The sequence below is a fragment of the Eleutherodactylus coqui genome, chromosome 2 (genome assembly GCF_035609145.1).
Source record: "Eleutherodactylus coqui strain aEleCoq1 chromosome 2, aEleCoq1.hap1, whole genome shotgun sequence".
In the NCBI taxonomy this organism is placed as follows: domain Eukaryota; kingdom Metazoa; phylum Chordata; class Amphibia; order Anura; family Eleutherodactylidae; genus Eleutherodactylus; species Eleutherodactylus coqui.
The window spans coordinates 212,800,915-212,811,802 of record NC_089838.1 but is presented as its reverse complement, the minus strand read 5'-3'; positions in this window follow the sequence as shown (position 1 = coordinate 212,811,802).

Sequence of the window (10,888 nt, the reverse complement as noted above, 5' to 3'; positions counted from 1 at the left end):
ATTACCACAAGGTTTCTGACCTGTTCTTATCTTAAGATATTACTTGCCACAATTTACTAACGAGCTTACAGCAATGAATCTCAAGATTAACACCTGCAGAGAGGAGGACATACTGATAAGAAGCTGATATGTACGAAATCACTATATGTGCATATTAATTTTAATTGTATTTGGCATAAAGCCACCCGCTTTGTAAAATCCTATAAAGATTGAGCATATGACATAATAACTTAAAAAAACTTAATTAGATTAAGAGCTGTTTAGAGCTGGGATGTGTTTTGAAACGCTGCCCTCTCACAATGCCTGTGTAGGGACAGCGTTTCAATACAGAACCCATAGAAGGGCTTCGTAACACATGCAGAAAAATAGTGGGATTAATTTCTCTGTTGTGTCTAAATGCAGTGTCCACACGCTGGGATGTATCGAAGATTGAAAGTCCATTTACCTTCATTACCTCCATTCACTGCGTATCACATGTGTATGTTACGCACGAGTGATGCACAGTGAATAAACGCCTGTGGACATTAGCCCTATGTTGCAAAAATACTTTTCTGCCCTATTGTTTGGATGTAGGTTTGGGGGCAGTTACAAACTGAAATTGCTGTTTATATTTTACTAGCTGATATACCCGGCTTCGCCCGAGTTAATTTGGTACTGGTGTTTATCTGGTGTTCACATGCAAAAGCTTATGAAGTCGTGGTTACTTTAGAGATACTGAGGAAAAAAAATATGTTCACCATTTTGCATAGTTCTCTGCGTTACCCAGGAAATACCACGGGGACGCAACCATGCGACGTTTCCTTTATATAAAATGACATCAGGAAGTGAGAGAATTAGATTACATACGTAAAATTTGGACACTAATTCTTTTGCGCTTAGAATTGAATAATCGAGTTGGGACCCATTAGCTTTTCCTATTTATGACATAATCAATGCTCGTGCCAAATTTCCCGTTTCTATGACACCGGAAAGTGAGAAAATTAGATTCCGTATGTAAAATTTGGACGCTAATTCTTTTGCACATAGAATTGAATAATCGAGTTGGGACCCATTAGCTTTTCCTATTTATGTCATAATCAATGCCCGTGCCAAATTTCACGTTTCTATGACACCGGAAAGTGAAAAAATTACATTCCGCACGTAAAATTTCGACGCCAATTCTTTTGCGCTAGAATTGAATAATCGAGTTGGGACCTACGACCTTTTCCTACATATGACATAATCAATGCTCGTGCCAAATTTCACGTTTCTATGACACCGGAAAGTGAGATAATTAGATTCCGTACGTAAAATTTGGACGCTAATTCTTTTGCACATAGAATTGAATAATCGAGTTGGGACCCATTAACTTTTCCTATTTATGACATAATCAATGCTCCTGCCAAATTTCGAGTTTCTATAACACCGGGAAGTGAGAGAATTAGATTCCGTACGTACAATTTGGACGCTAATTCTTTTGCGCATAGAATTGAATAATCGTGTTGGGACCCATTAACTTTTCCCATTTATGACATAATCAATGCTCGGGCCAAATTTTAAGTTTCTATGACATTGGAAAGTGACAGATTTAGATTACGTACATAAAATTTTGACGCTAATTCTTTTGCGCTAGAATTGAATATTCGAGTTGGGACCCAATTACTTTTCCTATTTTGGAGATAATCTATGCGTGTGCCAAATTTCATGTTTCTACGACATCGGGAAGTTGGAGAACTTTTGCGAGTCAGTCAGTGAGTCAGTGAGTCAGTGAGGGCTTTCGTCTTTATATATATAGATGAACATACATAGATAGTAATTATGAAATCAACCCTGCCCTTAAACTTCACTCTTCTGGTGAATTTAATCTTAAGGCCTCGTTCACACGAGCGTGTTTATGCGCGCACAAAACTGCGCATCTATTAGAACAATTGGTTCGCTATGGTGTGTTTACATGCCTGTGTTTTACAGGCATGCAAATGCGCAAACCTGCAAAAGACAGGACATGCATGCACCATAGGTCCATGCTGCACATCAATATTCCCCGCGGGGAGTCTCCTTGTCGCTGAACACTCACAGTGTTCACTGACAAGGGGACTCCCCGCGGGGAGTAAAGAATCCCCTGCCACAGGGCAGCAGATCGCAATATTCTCCCATTGCTTTTAATGGGGCCGCTGCTGCCGGCAGGCCCATTGAAAGCAATGGGCTGCCGGCAACCCCTGCAGTGATTTTCGAGGGAGGGCTTTAAATATAAGCCCTTCTCTGAAAAACATCCCTAGCATGTGTAAAAAATATATATACTTACCTCTCTGCTGCTGTCGGGCTCAGGCACGTCTAGCCGGTTGTCTAAAATCCCCGCCTGCTGAAATGGCTGTATCTGTATCAGCCAATCACAGGCAGTGCTCAGCCATTCAATGAATGACAGCTAAGCGTTGCCTGTGATTTGTCACAGTGCTCAGCCAATCACAGGCAGGGCTCGGCCATTCATTGAATTCATTGAATTGAAATCCCAGCCTGCTGTAAGAACTTCATTACAGTACCAGGGAACAAGCGGCTAGACGTACCTGAGCCCTGAAAGCGTCGGAGAGGTAAGTATATATATATATATATATTTTTTTTTATTTTTTTTTTATTTTTTTATTTTTTACTACAGCAAGGAATTATTTTCGGAGAAGGGCTTATATTTAAAGCCGTTCCCCAAAATCACTGTGGGGGGTGCCAGCATCCTATTGCTTTTAATGGGTCCGCCAGCAGCAGCGGCAGCTCCATTGACCACAATAGGCACGCAGCTTCGTTCACGCATGTTTTGGCACGGATATCGCGTAATCTGATATTCATTCCGTTCTTGATAGTATTAAAGCGCTGCGGAATAAGTTGGCGCTATACAAATAAAGATTATTATTATTATATTATTATAAAGATGGTTATAAACTTTTATTCCAAAATTTTTCTGTGATGTTGGAATTTCAAATTGCTTTTAAGTATAATAACTTTCATATGTTCTATGTTGTGTCTGTGACTAGAAAAATGTTTCGCCATCATATTCAAATCCCAACATCACAGAAGAAATTGGGAATATAAGCTTATAACCATTTTAATACTATCAAGAACAAAATGAATATCATACAGGGCTTTTTACATCAGTGGAGAATATGAGAAACCTGGAGCAGAGGTAACACGCTGGGCTGGTGACCCCCCAACATCAATTTAGAGACCATAAAACTTTCACATCCCTTATCAAGTGGACTAATTAAGTATTTACTGCTCTGCTCATTAAAGTGCTAATTAATCATACCATATCTGTCTTCTTATCCAGTTCTGGAATTTATTTCATTGTAGTATTTACTCACATCCTGTTCTGACATTTTTAAGTGCAAATTAGTCACATCATGTCTGTGCCTTTTCATATGTATGTATATCTAAATGCATGTGTCTTCAGACCTATTCCATAAGCCTGAGGAAGAACCCTGAGTAGGTTCGAAATCTCGCTATAACATTATCTATTTTTGTTAGCCATTAAAAGGTATCATATCTACAAGATTACTTGGTTTCTCTTACTGAGAACAATCGCATGTTACTCTACTGGCTAACACCTTATCAAACCTTTTTAGTTTTAGAGCACCTGAAAACACTATTTCTACTAAGATGGCAATTTCACAATTATAGGGGCACCTGGTGCACTATGACTATTAAAGAGACACCTGGGGGAACAATGATTATTAAGAGGACACCTGGGGGCACTATGACTATTAACCCTTTCCAATCCACTGTGTGACCTCTGAAGACATGATTTAAGGCTGTACAGCTCCGATGTTGGAAGACATCCGTCGGGGTTCTCTTACTGTATATTGCCAGCCCCTCTGCTGGCGGAGCCCAGCCAACCTGTCACCTCATGCAGTACTGGCTTTAGCCAGCATATAGTGCCGTTGTATAACAGCAGAAAAAGAGTAAGCCCCCTAGGAAAACCAGGATACAAATTGGATTGGAAAGGGTTAAGGAGACACTTGGTTGAAACTTGATTAACTACATGTAATGGTAAGAAAACTTGCAAAATGTGTTTGATATGTTTGCAGAGGCTTACTTTGTAAGTAAAGATATTGATTACACTTTCATTACCCTAACTTACAAAGTGAGCTACTAAAAATATATGTGCGGCCCCAAGAGGTTTGCCTTTTTTAAATTTTGGCCCCTAAATACTGCCAAGTTGTGCTGGCCTGATATAGATGTTGCCAATGTCCATTAAAACAATGTAAAAGAGACATGTATCGTAAATATACTTAAAGGGTTTGGCCCACAATCAACATTTTCACCTATCCACAGAATATGACCTTTAGGCAGCCAACCACTGGAATCCCCACCAATCATGAGAATAAGGGCATAAGTCCCCTGTTTGAACACAGTGGTGGTCACATATGCAGGCTACTATTACTGCAGCACAGAAGGGGAAATCAAGAATTAAAAACAATCACAGAAAAATGGCCGTTACTTACTGACTGAGGAGTGCATATAGATGCATCCTCCTCTCACCATGCAGGTAGCTGACTACCAAATGGAGGAGCCAATAACACCTGTGCAGGACACCGATATAACAACCACTCACACTGCCTCCTGATAATGAGGGGGGTGGATGCTTGGTGTAAACTCCCACACATAGTGGATACAGGGTGCCAGACCATTCTGATATATGTAGTTCACCATGCAGACCAGCAACCTATTAATGACGCCATGATAATTCGGCGGGTTGCCCTGCATTTCCTTCAGTGAACCACATTGGTACTGCCACCCTGGGATCCCCCTGGAGTCTTAATGCCACACTGCATGTGAATGATAGATAATAATTCACATGCAGTGTAGTCAGCCACGTGCATGGTGAGAGGAGGATGCATCTATATGCACTCCTCAGTCAGTAAGTAACGGCCATTTTTCTGTGATTGTTTTTAATTCTTGATTTCCCCTTCTGTGATGCATTTATATTAGTGTAGGGACCCACTACAATGCAAGGAACCGTGAAGTGGTTAGTGGGCTCATGTATCTTGGCCAACATCCAACCAATGCCTTGCATTTATTATCTATCATTCACATGCAGTGTGGCATTAAGACTCCAGGGGGAGCCCAGGGTGGCAGTACCAATGTGGTTCACTGAAGGAAATGCAGGGCAACCCGCCGAATTATCATGGCGTCATTAATAGGTTGCTGGTCTGCATGGTGAACTACATATATCAGAATGGTCTGGCACCTTGTATCCACTATGTGTGGGAGTGTACGCCAAGCAGCCACCCCCCTCATTATCAGGAGGCAGTGTGAGTGGTTGTTATATCGGTGTCCTGCACAGGTGTTATTGGCTCCTCCATTTGGTAGTCAGCTACCTGCATGGTGAGAGGAGGATGCATCTATATGCACTCCTCAGTCAGTAAGTAACGGCCATTTTTCTGTGATTGTTTTTAATTCTTTATTTCCCCTTCTGTGATGCATTTATATTAGTGTAGGGACCCACTACAACGCAAGGAATCGTGAAGTGGCTAGTGGGCTCATGTATCTTGGCCAACATCCAACCAATGCCTTGCATTTATTATCTATCATTCACATGCAGTGTGGCATTAAGACTCCAGGGGGAGCCCAGGGTGCCAGTACTAATGTGGTTCACTGATGGATATGCAGAGCAACCCGCCGAATTATCATGGCGTCATTAATAGGTTGCTGGTCTGCATGGTGAACTACATATATCAGAATGGTCTGGCACCCTGTATCCACTATGTGTGGGAGTTTACAGCAAGCATCCACCCCCCTCATTATCAGGAGGCAGTGTGAGTGGTTGTTATATCGGTGTCCTGCACAGGTGTTATTGGCTCCTCCATTTGGTAGTCAGCTCCCTGCATGGTGAGAGGAGGATGCATCTATATGCACTCCTCAGTCAGTAAGTAAGTAAGTAAGTAACGGCCATTTTTCTGTGATTGTTTCTTCTACTATTGCAGCACTCATGGACAGTGAGTCAGTCCCATGGACAGTGAATTAAACTGTAGTGTGCATGTGTGACCACCATTCCATTCAAACTGGAGACTCTGCTCCCACATTCTTGCGGGATCTCAGAGACTTGGGATCGCCATTTTTGTCATCAGTGGTGGTTCCAACAGGTGGTTCCCCAATACATTTGTCAGCAACTATGTAGACAAGTGATAAATGTTCTTTCTGGGCCAACCTCTTAAAGCCTTTGTAGATGAGCATACAAAGTAAGAAAGAGAGTCCATGAGTCAAAGGTGTAGCTATAGGAGTTGCTGAGGTAGCAGTCACACCTGGGTCCAAAAACCTCTCCACCATATAGGTTGATGACAATATTAAAAATGGCATATGGAAGGATGGGGGACCTGAGCCACAAGTTTCAAGGTTATTCTTTGCAACTAATTATTTCGATCTAAATAACCATATAAATTTGTGTTACAATGCACCCAAAACTTTACCATTGAAATTTGGCAAGAGAGATCTAAAATGAAATCCAGAAGTAACCCAGTTTATATGAAAATTAATTCCCACACTGTGCTATTCAGAGTACCAATAGCACTTTTGCGATATTAAAGTGGTTGCCCGAGTTGTATTTTTTCATTAAAACCCCATTCTCTGTGATATAATTAACCAGCGTATACTCACAGCTCCCTGTTGTGTTCCACAGTGCTGCTTGTTCCTCTGCTTCTTTGTTTCAGGCTATGATCTAGTGTTGAATTCTGTCATTGGCTGCAGTGCCTATGACGTCCCATAAAAAGGCTGGGGTAGCCTGTAAACATGACATTAGAGGGAAGACCTGGAGCAGCGGCATGGCACACAGCAGGAGTGGTGAGCATACCCTGGTTAATTATGTTATAACACGGGGAATGGGATTTAATGAAAAATACAATTCATACAAACCCCTTTAAGGATCCTATTTTAGGGTAGCTTATCAATAGCAGATTGGGGGAGGGGGCCTCCCCTTGAAACCTCTGCCAATCAGCTAATAAAAGGCTGCTGCAAGCAAGCTGGAAAGCTCATGATGCTGTCTGTCACGTCGGCTTTGTGTGTGCAGTAACTGCAAACCAAAATATAAAGTCTCTGGCAGTGTTCACACCACACTGCCAGGAAGTCCCTGCAGTACAAGGAAAAATGAACAAATGGGGAAAACTTTCCCTAAGGGAACTAAAGGGTGACAACGCCTACCTACTACTAGATGGCCCGCCCTTATAAAGACGCATCCACCCGCAAGTCTGTGCCACTCACTGACTCTAGCAAAATGTCAAAGAAAAACCAACATAAGAATAAACCAAAACATCCAAGAATAAATCTCAGTTCAGAATCTCTGACCTTAACTGAGGGGACCGCTGAGAGAACCATGGAAAGTGGATCCAGTGATGTCCTCACTTCATAACAGAAGGAGACTGAACTGAAATTGACCAACATAGAACTCAGTCCAGGAAGGAACTAAAAACCCTCCCTAATAGCCCCCAGGTGTACAACAACAGCTGACATACCCTTAAGAGTCAAAGAAGATAGATGCAGTGTGAGGGCTCAGTCACACGGGCGTTTATTGCCGCGATTTGCGCATGCGCATGCGTCCGGCGATTTTTTAAAACCATTGCTTTGCAATGGTATCGGACACATGGGCGCTTTTTATGCGCTCGTCCGATAAATTAGAGAACAGAAATCGCAGATCGCACCTATCTGCGATTCCTGTTCTCTTCTCTATATGCGCTCAATGGGGCCGGCGGCAGCAGCGCCGACCCCAATGAGAACATATAGAAGACAAATCATTCTTCTCTGCCACAGCTGGAACAGCTGTGGCAGAGAAGAACGATGTTTGCCCATTGAATTCAATGGAGCGGCAATACAGCCGCTCCATTGAAAGCAATGGGCTGCCGGCGTGCGCGGGGTTAATTGTCGGGAAGGGGTTAAATATATAACCCCTTTCCTGCAATGCATCCTGAAAAGTGAAAAAATAAAAAAAAAGGATGTACTCACCTGCTCCCGGCAGCCTGAGATCCCCGCGGAGGTCCTGCAGTGGGTGTGAAGGGGGTGTGACTCAGGCTTGCCCCTGATTGGCTCAGCCTGAGCCAATCAGAGGCTGATCTCAGTCACACCCATTCATGAATTCATGAATGGGTGTGACTGAGACTTGCTTCTGATTGGCTCAGCGCTGAGCCAATCAGGGGCAAGCCTGAGTCACACCCCCTTCACACCCACTGCAGGCCGGCCGCCGGGATCTCCAGCGGCCGGGAGCAGGTAAGTACATACATTTTTTTTATTTTTTCCCTTTTCAGGATGCATTGCAGGAAAGGGGTTATATATTTAACCCCTTCCCGACAATTCATCCCACACTCGCCCGCAGCGCTTGCATTCAATGGAGCCGCTGTATTGCCGTCTCCATTGAATGCAATGCGCTGGACAGCTCCGGCCCGTTTCTAATGAAACGCGGCTAGGAGCAGATTTTCGGGCGATTTTTGGGCCGATTTTTCGGCGCCGGTCACGCGATTTGCGCATGCGCATCCGTCATGCGATGCGCAAATCGCGTGAAAAAACGCCCGTGTGACTAAGGCCTGAGGATTCAAACTGACACAATACTCTCTATTTGGCAGTGGCACGGTTTGGTATTGCAGCTGGTATTACTTCAATTCACATAAGGATTGGTCATCAGTAGTGTTCACTCGGAAAACGCATTTAACCTAATAATTGTCTTCAATGTTATAAAAAGGAAAAAAGCAGCACTAGACGAAGCCTATGATGGTGCAAGCCAAAGTACTTTATCCAACAGTCCTTATGTACTATGTAGAAAAAGAAGCATGGCTTCTTCATAGCTGTCTACACCTGCACATAATATCAACAGATTTTAGCTTCCATATTACATCAGCAATACCCAGACTGCCCACTGTTCTACTAAACCCCAGGCTTGCATGACCAGAAATCTGTCTTTTAGCTGGGTTTATAGCACTGTGTTCAAGCTGTTATTGCACATATTGTTTTAAATGACTCAATGTCCTGTTTTTAAATTGTCATCTGTAATACTCTGAGATATGTTATACCTTTTCTTCATTATTCTTATGCCGTTAACATGTATAATACTTGTTTTATTCCTCCCCCAAGGAGAAAAATATTTGGATTTAGTGGCAGAATTTACATGCGCTGTGGATTTAAAGCTTTTTTTGCGATATAAGAGGTGAAATCCACACCAAAATCTGTGGCAAAATCCTCACCATTGATATAATTAATTCATATTATTAGCAATTTCTATTCAAACTAATCTTCTTTATTAAAGTCTCCTATATAGGCTGTAAATATATCAATACATGTAATATATGTCTTGCAAGTAGTTATATATGCAACTTTTTTAGTGCAGGAAGCTCCGTTACCCAAGAAATACCTGAGGACAGTCCACAGTCAACTCACTTACGTCCTGGAGAAACAGAAAAGGATCCAGAATTCTCAGTCAACAAGGAAAATGAAAATGAGGTGAGGCTGGAAGATGAAACTGGTAAATAGCAGAATAAAGTGGATGAAGAGGAGACTGATGTCCAGGCTGAGACCGAAAGCACCTAAAACAACTGTATCAGCTCCTCAAGTGGTCCAATGCAATGCCGGTTTATGGTTTGAGCATCCTTCAAGAAACCTCGTGGAGTTTTGGGCTCAGAAAATAGACAGCAGAAAGCTTCAACACTGTGAGAACAAATTGTTCACTGAGAAATCTGTGAAGGAACAACACAGCAGTGAAACCAGAAGATGCACAACGAACATGTTTAACACAGGAAACCAAAACTGAGAAGTTGTAAGACGGGAATAGTTATGCTTTTTCACCAGCAATTGGTCGTGTGTACTGCTACATGTGCAAACGGATGAATCCAAATATAATTCAGTTTAATGGCGATGGATTCTGCAATTGAAAGAATGCAACAAGGTGGTTTTTTTTCATTCGCACAAAATCAGCGGAAAAAGGGCATGTTGACATAGAACATGCCAAGAAAGTTGGAGAAATGGCTAGTGTAGTGGTGCAGTATCAGAATGACCTGCAGAGTGTGCTAGTCAGGCAGCCTGATACCTGAAAAGTAAAAGTAAGGGTTAACACCTGATGGGTGTAACAGGAAATGGTTGCATTTAAACCAGTTCCTGCCAGAGGTCTGAGGGAAGTTACAGCTCAGGTGAGCTGGAATGGCTGAAAGCCTGAGGACCAGTGTGGACCAGTGGGAGTGGTGGAGATGCTGTGTCAGGAACTGGGAGCCTGATCCGTGCGGACTAGTTTTGGGTCAGCCCAACGTCTGATAGAGGAAGACGCCCTCTAGACACCCCGGGAATGGTAGTGACGGTGACCCAGTGGGTGGTGAACCCAGGATTGCACATGGACTGTGTTTGTGTATGCTGTTTGCTGTGAAATAAATGCTGGCAGGTGCCAGTCTTAAGGAGAATCCACGTCTCATGAAGCATTTCAAAACGTCTGGTGCGCCATTTTCCTGTCTGAGAGGTCAGCGATCCGCAGACAAGTGACCCCAACTTGCCACACTAGCTATGCAAAAGAAATTCTAAAATGCTCAGTCTCTGTCATTACATTTCTATGAGAACGGGGTTTGGCACTCCGGGGTAGAGATGAAAAATTCGGATCCCCTTCAAATGCAAACTATCTTGGAATGTTAGAGCTTCTAGCAGAATATGATGAAATTTTACGTCTACATGTCTAGAAGCACGCGAATAGAGGATTTGGACATAAACTATTTATCGTCAGCTATCTGCGAAAAACTCAACAAAATTATGGGAAATAGGGTATTGCAGGAAATAGTTTTGCATATCAAATGTTCAAAGTATTACTCCATATAGCTTGATTCATCATCCAATGAAGGGCACATCGACCAACTATTATTGGTATTTCGATACGTGGAGAACGGGGTGTCAGTAGAACGATTTGTACAAT